This window comes from Melanerpes formicivorus, unplaced genomic scaffold, assembly GCF_026170545.1.
Source record: "Melanerpes formicivorus ecotype bairdi unplaced genomic scaffold, bMelFor1.0.p_v2 SCAF_3, whole genome shotgun sequence".
Classification (NCBI taxonomy): Eukaryota; Metazoa; Chordata; class Aves; order Piciformes; family Picidae; genus Melanerpes; species Melanerpes formicivorus.
The window spans coordinates 37,698,478-37,710,416 of NW_027142355.1; positions in this window are offsets into that span (position 1 = coordinate 37,698,478).

Genomic DNA, 11,939 nt, shown 5'->3' on the forward strand with positions numbered 1-11,939 from the left:
GACACCTTCAAGATCACCGTGTCCAACCCATCAACCAATCCAACCCACCTAAACAACTAACCCATGGCACCAAGCACCCCATCAAGTCTCCTTCTGAACACCTCCAATGACGGCGACTCCACCATCTCCTTGGGCAGCCCATTCCAATGGGCAATCGCTCTCTCTGTATAGAACTTCTTCCTAACATCCAACCTAAACCTCCCCTGGCGCAGCCTGAGACTGTGTCCTCTTGTTCTGGTGCTGGCTGACTGGGAGAAGAGACCAACATGAAGCAGCAAATGGATGCCTGCATTATTCTAACCACACGTCAGGCCCTGATCATAATTTTTCTTTCCCTAATAACAATAGATTGATGATAAGTGTAGGATCAAAGAAGTTGAAATGCTGAAGCAACATGGGTATGACAGAACCTGCATTTTCTATGTCACACCAGAAAGCTGACGTTGGGAGTGTGTTATTTGACCAGTTTCTCTCTCCTTCCAGGTTTTAATCAGTTTCTAAACAGTTCTGCAAAAGTTTAGGATCAAACCTTCCTGAAACTCACAAATCTAAGGTGTGAGCCTTACAGGTAAGCTGTATGAAAAAGACAAACTTAAGATAAAGTTAAGTCCAGAAGGCAAAACCAGCTTCAAAACCAAAAATTGAACCACTTTTATAAAGTGGCAGTGCTGAAGAAAATATATTCTGTCCATCTCTGAGCTTAGAATGCAGCTTAGAATGCAGGCCTAGAGGGGGAAACAAGCACATGATCTTTTCTTTATGTGGTCTTCAAGAGAGCCTCTGAAGATATCCATCCTGCAGATGCCTCACACCCACAGTCAGCATGTGTTATTGAGTAGTCCATGAGGAGGAGAAACCTTCTTGGGCCAACCAGTGGGCATGGAGATGTGTGGGCTTGATCTCAGAAAGGCAATGGCACAGAGCAGGACAGACCAATATGTGAATTCTAGTCTGACTTTGTGAGAACTGGGCTTTGGTGCTTGGTTGCATGGTTTAGTTGGTTGGGTGGTGTTGGATGGTGTTGGACACGATGACCTTGAAGGTCTCTTCCAACCTGGTTTATTCTATTCTATTCTATTCTATTCTATTCTATTCTATTCTATTCTATTCTATTCTATTCTATTCTATTCTATTCTATTCTATCCACTGTTACTTCAATTACCATTTTTTCTCAGTGTTGTCTCCAGTGTCTCACATGGAAATCCAGATGCCAAAGATGCTTATCTGGGATGGCTGAAGAGTATTCCCAGATACCATGGCATCTGGACCTAGCCCTGCTCTCAGAGCCTTGATGCTGACAGTCCCAGTGATATGTGAGCTGCAGGCTACAAAGTTCTGCCACTGCATCAGTCACACATCAGGATGTGTCCTGCTGAACCCAGCTCATGGGTCAAAGCTGGCATGGTTCTCCACATCATTCTGCTAATTGCCATGAAACATGTTGTGTTTTCCTATTGGCCATCTATTATGACCATACAATGATTGCTTATGCTAGTGACCAGCAGATCAGCTGTGGAGTGGATTATCTCAGCCTGCCCCTTCAGAGGTGGGAGCAATTACTACCACAGAATTAAGCAGCAGAGGCTCCTTTCAGATGTTATTTGCAGGCAAGAAAATACAGACCACATGCTGGTGGCTCTTCCAGCTGTCACACTTGACCAGATCTTTCTGCAGTGTTGTATGAGATGTCTGAATGGGAAGCAGCAGCCACAACCTCTCCTAGTTCACTGTGTGCTTTTCTTTTTTCCCCCCCCAGAATGCATGGCACAGGCATCCCTGTCTGCAGGCAGAAGGGTGCAGGCAGAAGGGTACAGACAGAACTCTGAGCTGCCATTGTGGGCTGCTGTTGCTTGTCACACGCTTGGCTTTGAAGCCTGTGTTTGTGCTTCTGGTTCAGGATATGCCAGATACTGGCCAGGTCAGGACAAGGAGGAGAGGATGACAAGGAACTGCAGCTTGCCTTGAATGTATGAGAAGGGCCAGGGTCCTGGCTGGTAAAAAGGAGGATGAATGAAAGAATACAGAGTTCAGATGGGAGCACTTTGGTGCAAGAGGTGAGGAAGAGTGGGTGAAGTAGATTAGAACACGTAAACACCTCCAGGGATGGGGCCTTGACCACCTCCCTGGACAACCCATTCCAGGATTTCTTCACCATGAGGGTGGTGAAACCCTGGAATGGGTTGTCCAGGGAGGTGGTTGAGGCCCCATCCCTGGAGGTAAGCCCAGGCTGGACGAGGCTCTGGCCAGGCTGATCTAGTGTGGGGTGTCCCTGCCCATGGCAGAGGGGTTGGAACTAGATGATCCTTGTGGTCCCTTCCAACCCTGACAGATACTACGATACTATAGAATGTGGGGCTGGGTCCTGATGTAAGTAGCCAGGGAATCTGACACTGACAAATTTAGTTTCAGAAGCTTCTGTAGGCACTAGCAGCAGAAGAATGGCTTGCAGGGTGATGAACAAACTCGGAAGATAGATTGCAGAAAATGCAGGTTACTTAACTGTCCTGTCTGTGGTATAACTGAAAATGAAACAAAACAAACACACACACACACCCCATGCATATGGCAACATATGGTAGCCTGGAAACCTTTCACATCTCTTTTAAATTAGGTGATAACCAGAGGTCAGGTTTCTCTGCAACAGAAAGATTGTCATGGGCAGACTAAAACTTGATGCCAAAAGGGTTCACATGAAAAATTCATAACAGAGGGAAAGGGAAAGATTCAGTCTTCCCTCTCCTCCCACACTGACCCAAAGATCACATCAGATGTGACCAGCTCTCAAGGATCAGTGTGACACTTTCCAGAAAATATCTGAGCTCTGGAAGTAGCGATGACTCTCTCCAAAGTGTTCTAGGATAACATTCTGTGCTTGAGAATAACAAGTGGCTGTCCAGCAGGGTTTCCCAGCCTCATCTGCACTCATGGCCTTGTAGATATAACATAACCATACAATAAGCTCAGTACATTTTATTTCTTGCAGGAAGGGAAGTTGTGGAGAAGGGACAGTTTGTTTGTTCCTACAGTCTCTGGTACACTGAATCATTGACCTATTACTGCTGTCATTATACAAGTAATGACAATTACTTGTATGACAAAACTGTCCAGAGAAGGGCCACAAGGATGATCAGAGGGCTGGAGCACCTCTCCTATGAGGACAGACTGAAGGAGTTGGGGCTGTTCAGTCTGCAGAAGAGAAGGCTCCCAGGTGACCTCATTGTGGCCTTCCAGTATCTGAAGGGGGCCTACAGGAAGGCTGGGGAGGGACTTTTCAGGATCTCAGGTGGTGATAGGACTAGGGGGAATGGAATGAAGCTGGAGGTGGGGAGATTCAGGCTAGATGTGAGGAGGAGGTTCTTCCCCATGAGAGTGGTGAAGCCCTGGAATGGGTTGTCCAGGAGGTGGTCGAGGCCCTGTCCCTGGAGGTGTTTAAGAGCAGGCTGGATGAGGCTCTGGCCAGCCTGATCTAGTGTGGGGTGTCCCTGCCCATGGCAGGGGGGTTGGAACTAGATGATCCTTGTGGTCCCTTCCAACCCTGAATGATACTATGGTACAATAGCTTTAGGTGCTGATGCTTTCAGTTAACCTGAAATTCTTCTGGAACACCTATCTGGAGTTGGTGTTGGTTAAATCCAACCACTCTAAGGGGCAGTGAGTATTATGCCACCCAGTGTTACTCACATAGCTACAACATTCCCATTTGGACAATATTAGTGTTAATGATCAAAGAAAATGAGAAAAGCCTCTGGTGGACCCTTTGTCCATGTCAGAGCTGCATGGGTGAGACTGCAAAGAGAGGATATTTCACTGCAGCACAAACCCCTCTCTGAGTTATTCTTTCAAAAATTATTAGGCAACTATTTTCCTAGTATTTTGTCTGAGTGCTCTGTATTGATGCACTGGCAGGAGAGCAGCCCTGAAGAAAAGGACTTGGGGGTACTGGTGGATGAGAAACTCAACATGAGCTGTCAGTGTGCACTTGCAACCCAGAAAGCAAACCATATCCTGGGCTGCATCAAGAGGAGCATAGCCAGCAGGTCAAGGGAGGTGATTCTCCCCCTCTGCTCCACTCTGGTGAGACCCCACCTGGAGTACTGCCTCCAGTTCTGGAGCCCCTATTACAAGAAAGATCTGGACAGGCTGGAACATGTCCAGAGAAGGGCCATGAGGATGATCAGAGGGCTAGAATACCTCTCCTATGGAGACAGACTGAGAGTTGGGGTTGTTCAGTTTGGAGAAGAGAAGGCTCCAAGGAGACTTCCAGTATCTGAAGGGGACCTACAAGAAAGCTGGGGAGGGACTTCTAGGATATCAGGTAGAGACACAACTAGGAGGAATGGAATAAAACTAGAAGTGAATAGAATCTGATTGGATGTTAGGAAGAAGTTCTTCACCATCAGGGTGGTAAGACACTGGAACAGGTTGCCCAGGGATGTGGTGGAAGCCAATCCCTGGAAGTTTTTAAGGCCAGGCTGGATGTGGCTCTGGGCAACCTGGTCTAGTGTGAGGTGTTCCTGCCCATGTCAGGGGGGTTGGAACTGGATGGTCCTTGAAATCCCTTCCAACCCTGACAATTTTGTGATTCTAAAAGGTTTTGCCAGTTACTATTTCCAAGGCTCTGAGGATCTGCTACATTTGGAATAAACCTAAGAATTGCTTCACCTCATTCTCTACATGCCTTAAGGCCTCTGTTAAACGCCTTGCCAGAAGCGTGGAAGTGCTGGGGAGCCATGAAAAGAGGCAAGGCATTCTCTCGCACTGTGAGGAAAAGCGTACGTGCTTCAGAGTTTCAGTGGCATCTGTTGGACAACTCTGTTGGATTGGTTCCCAGCATAAATTTGCAATAATCACAATAATTTACATTCAGGCTTTAATTAATGGAGATCTAGATATTTATAGGATGGGGGATCTTGAAGAGATAGGGTGTTCTTTATGGTCTATTTCTGCCCCTTTTGATTGCAGTGAAACTCTGCTCATGACTCACTGCTCATTACTGTCCCCTGGCAATTTATGAAGAGAGAGATGCACAGTGGAACAGAACGTTTCTTACCCTGATTATTTGCTTCTTTTCAACAGCCCAGTGCCTCCTTTACCTCAGCCTTGTAAATTGCTTCCTCATAATTTAAAATCCTCAGAAATGTTCTTGTAGGGAAAGACTCAAACATACAGCTACCTCAGTGTTATTTGCCTGCCCGTGTATAATCTCAGTGGGTTGGGACAAGGAGAGGCAGTGTAAAATCCCTTTCTGTGAGATGTGCAGACAGGAAGGGGTTAGTCTGAGGCCTCCAGCAACTACAATGATCTGTCTGTGGACCATGTAGGCACTTACTACTACCTGATAGTGACAGATGCTGAGAGAAGTTGCTAGCACAAAGAATGCCTCTTTATATATAGTAAGGTAATTAACTCACTAACCAATGGCCATGTTAAAACACCCTTGGCTCTGTAGCATATTCAAGTGCTGGTGTTCCTTCTCACTGATGGAGCTCTTTGAAATATCTGATTTGTTAACTTTTGAAGCACACTTTTACACCTAGACATTAGCTTGTATGGCTGCTCCTTCCAAATACCACACAGGTACAGTGGGTATGTCTCTGCTCCCAGCCTGCGTGTTCCTCAGTGAGGTGCTGAAGTGCATGCATGGACAACATCTGGACTGTGTAGTGGCATCTTGTGTTGGTGTGCACTGACCTCTCTTTGCCTAGTGGATGTTTCTGGAAAGAAATCTGGTTTCTCCAGCAAGGAGGGAGCCATAATGAGTGGCAGGAGATCCTTGGGTCCACACAGTACAGATATGGCTGCCATGGAATGAAGGTCCTTGAGTTTTGACTTCAAATTCTCTTCACTCAGAAGGGTAACTCCCATAGAGCTCTCTTCCTTTGGAAGAATCAACCATTTATCTTGCATCCATGTATAGTTTTATTAAAGGATTTACAACTGATATTTGGTGGGAAAGAGGCCAGGAATCTTTCTTTCTTGGTTTTAATGCATTTGGTATTGTTCTGAAGAAATTACTTCAGGTGAAATCTTAATAGTCAAGGGTAAAATCCACTGCAAAGTTTATGTCTTTTGCTGTGGGAATGGAAAGGAGCTGTTAACGTTCTCTTTTCAAAGACCTGGAAGCAGAAGCAGAGTCCTAAGAACCTCTTCCACCTCTTGTCTTTTGATCCAGCCCAACACAGAGAGTGCTGAAGGCTCCTCAGCAGCACATGCACAGTACAGGGGTGCTGATTGTAATGTGGCCCAGAGCACTCCCCAGGGGAGAAGGATGGACAAGCCTTTAGATAAATGTCACATGAACTGGTTAGAAGTAAGAGTCTTTGGCAGATGGCCTAGCTGCCACTCTAGAGGTGGATGGAATAGAGGAACTGCTTCAACAGCTCTCTGCCCTGTCCAACCCTCTCTCAGCAGGAGAAACTAGATGAGCTTTCCCAAGCTGTAGCATCATCAAGCAGTGAAGAGAGGCTCTTTGGCTACCCCTTCCACATTCATCAGCTCTGCAAATACCTGTTTTTTCTGATGCATAAAGCCAGTGCAGGGAAGATGGATTAGTATGTCTGGAATCTGGACTGAGTATTAGAACCACATTAAAATTATCCCAGGAAGAAGTATCTTCAGTTACTCATTTACAGCCTGCACACATCTCATAGCTGACAGTAGGACAAAGCACTGTGAAAATACCTTTAAGAATGAATCTCTGCTCTGATTTGCACTTAAAAGGCAACATCTGATTAGTGTCTGTGTTTTATTAAGAGAAGGCTGGGAAGATGAAAGCTTCTCAGATATTACTTTTGTTGTACTAGATATTTTTGATAGTATATTGTAGAAGAACATGCCACATTTCATTAAAGTCTATCTTTCATATACCACAAAGGATTTGGCAGCAGCTCATTTCCTACTTGTACTTTTCAACGCTGCCCATTTTTCAGCCTTTGAAACATTGTCTTTAAAAACACTTCTGATGACCTCTGAATCAACTGCTGTTCACTGGGCTGTGTGGGGATGTCTGCTGTTGTACACCAGCTGTGGGGCTGCCTTTGGTATAAGCAGCTCAGCTGCTGTGTCAGCAGTTATCACACTGTTTAATTTTAATGGACTTGGTTACACAACACATTCTCAGACCTCCCAGCTGTGCCTAATGAAAATTCATCCTGACATGCATTCTGGTCTCAGCATCCCCTTTGCTCTGGGGTCACCTTATTACTTTTTTATTATTCTACTTAGAAGGAAACTCGATTCTCCCAGTACATGAAATGCCATATATGCTGAGGATAACCTGTAAGCTTTCTCCTCTGTTAGTGCTCCCTGTATGCTTCATTTCATCTGTTTGCCCCGCATTGGAAAGGGTAGTGAAACATTTTAGGACAGCAAAGTGCCCTTGTGGCCAAGAGAGCCAATGGTACCCTGAGGTGCATCAAGAAAAGTGTGTCCAGCAGGTCTAGGGAGGTTCTTCTCCCCTTCTACTCTGCCCTAGTGAGACCTCACCTGGAATCCTGTGTCCAGGTTTGGGCTCCCCAGTTTAAGAGAGCAAGGGACCTGCTGGAGAGAGTCCAGTGCACACCCATGAGGATTATTAGGGCACTTGAACATCTCCCCTGTGAAGAGAGACTGAGAGACCTGGGGCTGTTTAGTCTCAAGAAGACTGAGAGAGGATCTGATCAAAGTCTATAAATACCTGAGGGGTGGGTGTCAAATGGATGGGGCCAAGCTCTTCTCAGTGGTGCCACAGTAATAACACAAGCTCCCCAATTCAAGAGAGACAGGGATCTGCTGGAGAGAGTCCAACAGAGAGCCACGAGGATGATGAGGGGACTTGAGCATCTCCCCTATGAAGAGACACTGAGAGACCTGGGGCTGTTTAGTCTTGGGAAGACTGAGAGGGGATCTGATCAGTGTCTATAAATATCTGAGGGGTGGGTGTCAGATGGATGGGGCCAAGCTCTTTTCGCGGGTCTACCGTAATAAGACAAGAAACAACGAGTCCAAACTTGAACACAGAAGATTTCACCCCAACATGAGGAGGAACTTCTTCACAGTGAGGGTGGCAGAACACTGGACCAAGCATGCTTTTGGAGCAGCCAGACAAACCCCCCACCAGGGGGTTGGACTAAATGGTTTTCAAAGATCCCTTCCAACCCCTACCATTCTGTGATTCTGTGAGCCAGGCCAGCAGGTGCAAAGCACATCTCCCAGCTCCCTCAGGTCTGTTGTATTCCCAAGTCTGTCTGGCTCAGCACTTTCTAGCTAACTGCCCACAGAACTCTTGCTAGTCTCCAGATGTTACTCTTTCCCACATTCCTTTTGTAACACACTGTTATTATGTGAGTCATTCTCTTTCTACAGGGAGCAAGGTAAGAGATGAAGAATGTGCAGTATGCAAATACAATCAGGTACATGTGGTTGTGGCACACAAAGGCTGGAAAGGAAACAGTTGTTTCTGTTGTCATGAAAGCTGTCTAATAATTTCCATTTCTTTTCTACAAATGCCTCCAGAACTGAAGTTTATGAGCTAAATCTTTGTTTGCTAATTCTGAAACAGGCTCTCTATTGATTTGACTTCCTGCTCTGTAAAACCCTGCTTCTTGTGTGCACATATGCCTGGGCCAACTGGAGGTCAGCAGATATCTCCTAAGAAAGAACTGGATGGCTTTTTTTTTTTCTTCTCTTAAAATGTGTCATGAAATTCTCCCTCTGAACCTTCCAGAAAAGTCCAGCCACAGGAAACTATGGGGAAAACAGGTCCATAAATTTAAAGGCAAGTCAGGAAAAGAGTCATAGAATTGTCAGGGTTGAAAGGGACCTCAAGGATTATCTGGTTCCAACCCCACTGCCATGGGCAGGGACAACTCACATTAGATCAGGTTGCTAGAGCCACATCCAGCCTGGTTTCTGCCACCTCTGTGGACAACCTGTTGCAGTATCTCACCACCCTCATGGTGAAGAACTTCTTAATGTCTAATCTAAATCTCCCCTCCTCTAGCTTGAATCCACTCCCTGTAGTCCTATCACTACCTGACACCCTAAAAAGTCCCTCACCAGCTTTCTTGTAGGTCCCCTACAGACACTGGAAGGCCACAATAAAGTCTCCTCAGAGCCTTCTCTTCTGCAGACTGAACAGCCCCAACCCCAACTCTCTCAGTCTGTCCTCATAGGAGAGGTGCTCCAGCCCTCTGATCATCCTCCTGGCCCTTCTCTGGACACATTCCAGCACCTCCATATCCTTCTTGTAATAGGGGCTCCAGAACTGGACATAGTACTGCAGGTGGGGTCTCAGCAGAGTGGAGTAGAGGGGGGCAATCACCTCCCTTGACCTGCAGGCTGTGCTCCTCTTGATGCAGCCCAGGATACAATTTATTTTCTTGCCTGCAAGTGCACACTGACAGCTCGCATTGAGCTTCTCATCTGTTTCTAGAATGGGGGACACACAACTGGCCAACAGAGTGAGTTTCTGCAAGACACTGAAGCACAAGCAGAGGCTTATTCCTTTAACTTGCTGAGATCCTTCTATGTATTTTTATATTTTCCTTCCTGGTATGGTCCCAGAGATAAGCACTTTCTTGAAGTAAACATCAGGCCAGAACGAGCTGGCAGAAAGCTTCTACTTACACTCTGCAAAAGAAGCTATCAAATTTGTTCCTGACTCCTTTGCTGAGCCACCACAACCCATAAAAAGCAAAAGGATAACACATCTCTGACACACTCCTGCTTACCCTGCAAATGATCTGAAGAAATTTAAAAGCTTACATACAGAGTGCTACTCAGTCATGCACTTGAGCATGAACTTCAGTAAAGACTGGAGGACTATCAACTGTGAAAGAATTCCTTCTTAGTTTCATATGGGAAAACATCTTCTGTTTCACTGAGCTTTCCTGTATGGATATCCCTAATGCAAGCCTGCTGCACTCCTGACTTCTCATTCATACTCACACCATTAAAAATAAAGACTCTTTTTGGATCTCAACCCTGCTGATACACTTCAGAAATTAGTCTTCTGTTGCGGTTTCAACCCAGCCAAGCGGTTGCGTTCCAACAGTCTGCTCACCCAACTGCTGTGTCAAAAAAAGATGCAAGAAACCAAAAGTCCTATGCATTGAGATAAGTAATACGTATGGGTTGAGATAAGTAAGAAGTAATACAATATACAAATAGTGTAGAAGCAGCAGGAGAAGCACAGTAGCAGCAGCAGAAACAAGCCAGCCTGCAGCCAGCAAAAAGCAGAAGAGGTAACACCCCAAACCAGGAACCAGAAGAAGCCCTGAAAACAGGAAGCACCTCCTCTTACAGCCCAAACTACAAACACCATCATCCTTTTCCTCATCTGGCCCTTTCCACTGGAACCAGGAAGTGTCACAGGTTACAGTGTGAACTTCAAGCCCCATCACCCTTTGCTCTGGCTAGCACTTTCATGCATGGTATCAAATACTCATCAGCAGTTTCAACTGGCTGAACCCATGAGCTCAGCGGAGCTACAGTTTACAGCAGATTGCTGATTTATTTATCTTGGGGAATAACGAGGAACAATACATGACAAGTAGTGTTTGAGAAATAGCCACAACCAGTAGAACCTGCAAACTCACCATTCCAGTTCTGGGCCCCTCAGTTTAGGAAGGAGGTTGACTTGCTGGAACGTGTCCAGAGAAGGGCAGCAAAGCTGGGGAGGGGTCTGGAGCACAAGCCCTATGAGGAGAGACTGAGGGAGCTGGGGCTGCTTAGCCTGGAGAAGAGGAGGCTCAGGGGTGACCTTATTGCTCTCTACAACTACCTGAAGGGAGGTTGTAGCCAGGTGAGGGTTGGTCTCTTCTCCCAGGCAACCATCACCAGAACAAGGGGACACAGTCTCAAGCTGTGCCAGGGGAAGTTTAGGCTGGAGGTTAGGAAGAAGTTCCACACAGAGAAAGTGATTGCCCATTGGAATGGGCTGCCTGGGGAGGTGGTGGAGTCACCATCACTGGAGATGTTCAGGAGGAGACTTGATGGGGTGCTTGGTGCCATGGTTTAATTGATTAGGTGGTGTTGGACGACAGGTTGGATGCAATGATCTTGAAGGTCTCTTCCAACCTGGCTTATTCTAGTCTAGTCTAGTCTATTAGATGGTGTTGGATGACAGATTGGACACAATGACCTCGAAGGTCTCTTCCACCCTGGTCTATTCTATTCTATTCTATTCTATTCTATTCTATTCTATTCTATTCTATTCTATTCTATTCTATTCTATTCTATTCTATTCTATTCTATTCTATTCTATTCTATTCTACTCTATTCTATTCCATTCTATTCCATTCCATTCCATTCCATTCCATTCCATTCCATTCCATTCCATTCCATTCCATTCCATTCCATTCCTACAGCTGCCTTCAGTGCTCACAGAACTTTGGGTGTAGTTCTGTTTCTCCTTTCACTACAAATACATCATGTGGTGCACGGCTGACATCAATAATCGTGGCTGTATTGGGGCAAATGTCTATCAGTAAGGTATGTTCTACTGGGGCTCAGGGAGGGAGCACTAGCGAGGAACTGCTCCTCTGTCATGGGGCACACAGACTCCATCAGCCCAGTGGGATGCTGCTTCTGGATCACCTGAGCTCTCTAGGTCTTTGACACTCTTATAAGCAAATAATAAGCAAGCTCATGTATTTCATGGGGTTCTAAGTACTTTATTTAGAATAAACCTTTATTTAGAATAAACCAAACCAGGTTGGAAGAGACCTTCAAGATCATTGTGTCCAACCCATCAACCAACACCACCTAATCAACTACACCATGCAACCAAGCACCCTGTCAAGTCTCCTCCTGAAAACCTCCAACGACGGCGACTCCACCACCTCCCCAGGCAGCCCATTCCAATGGGCAATCACTCTCTCTGTATAGAACTTCTTCCTAACATCCAACCTAAACCTCCCCTGGCACAGCCTGAGACTGTGTCCTCTTGTTCTGATGCT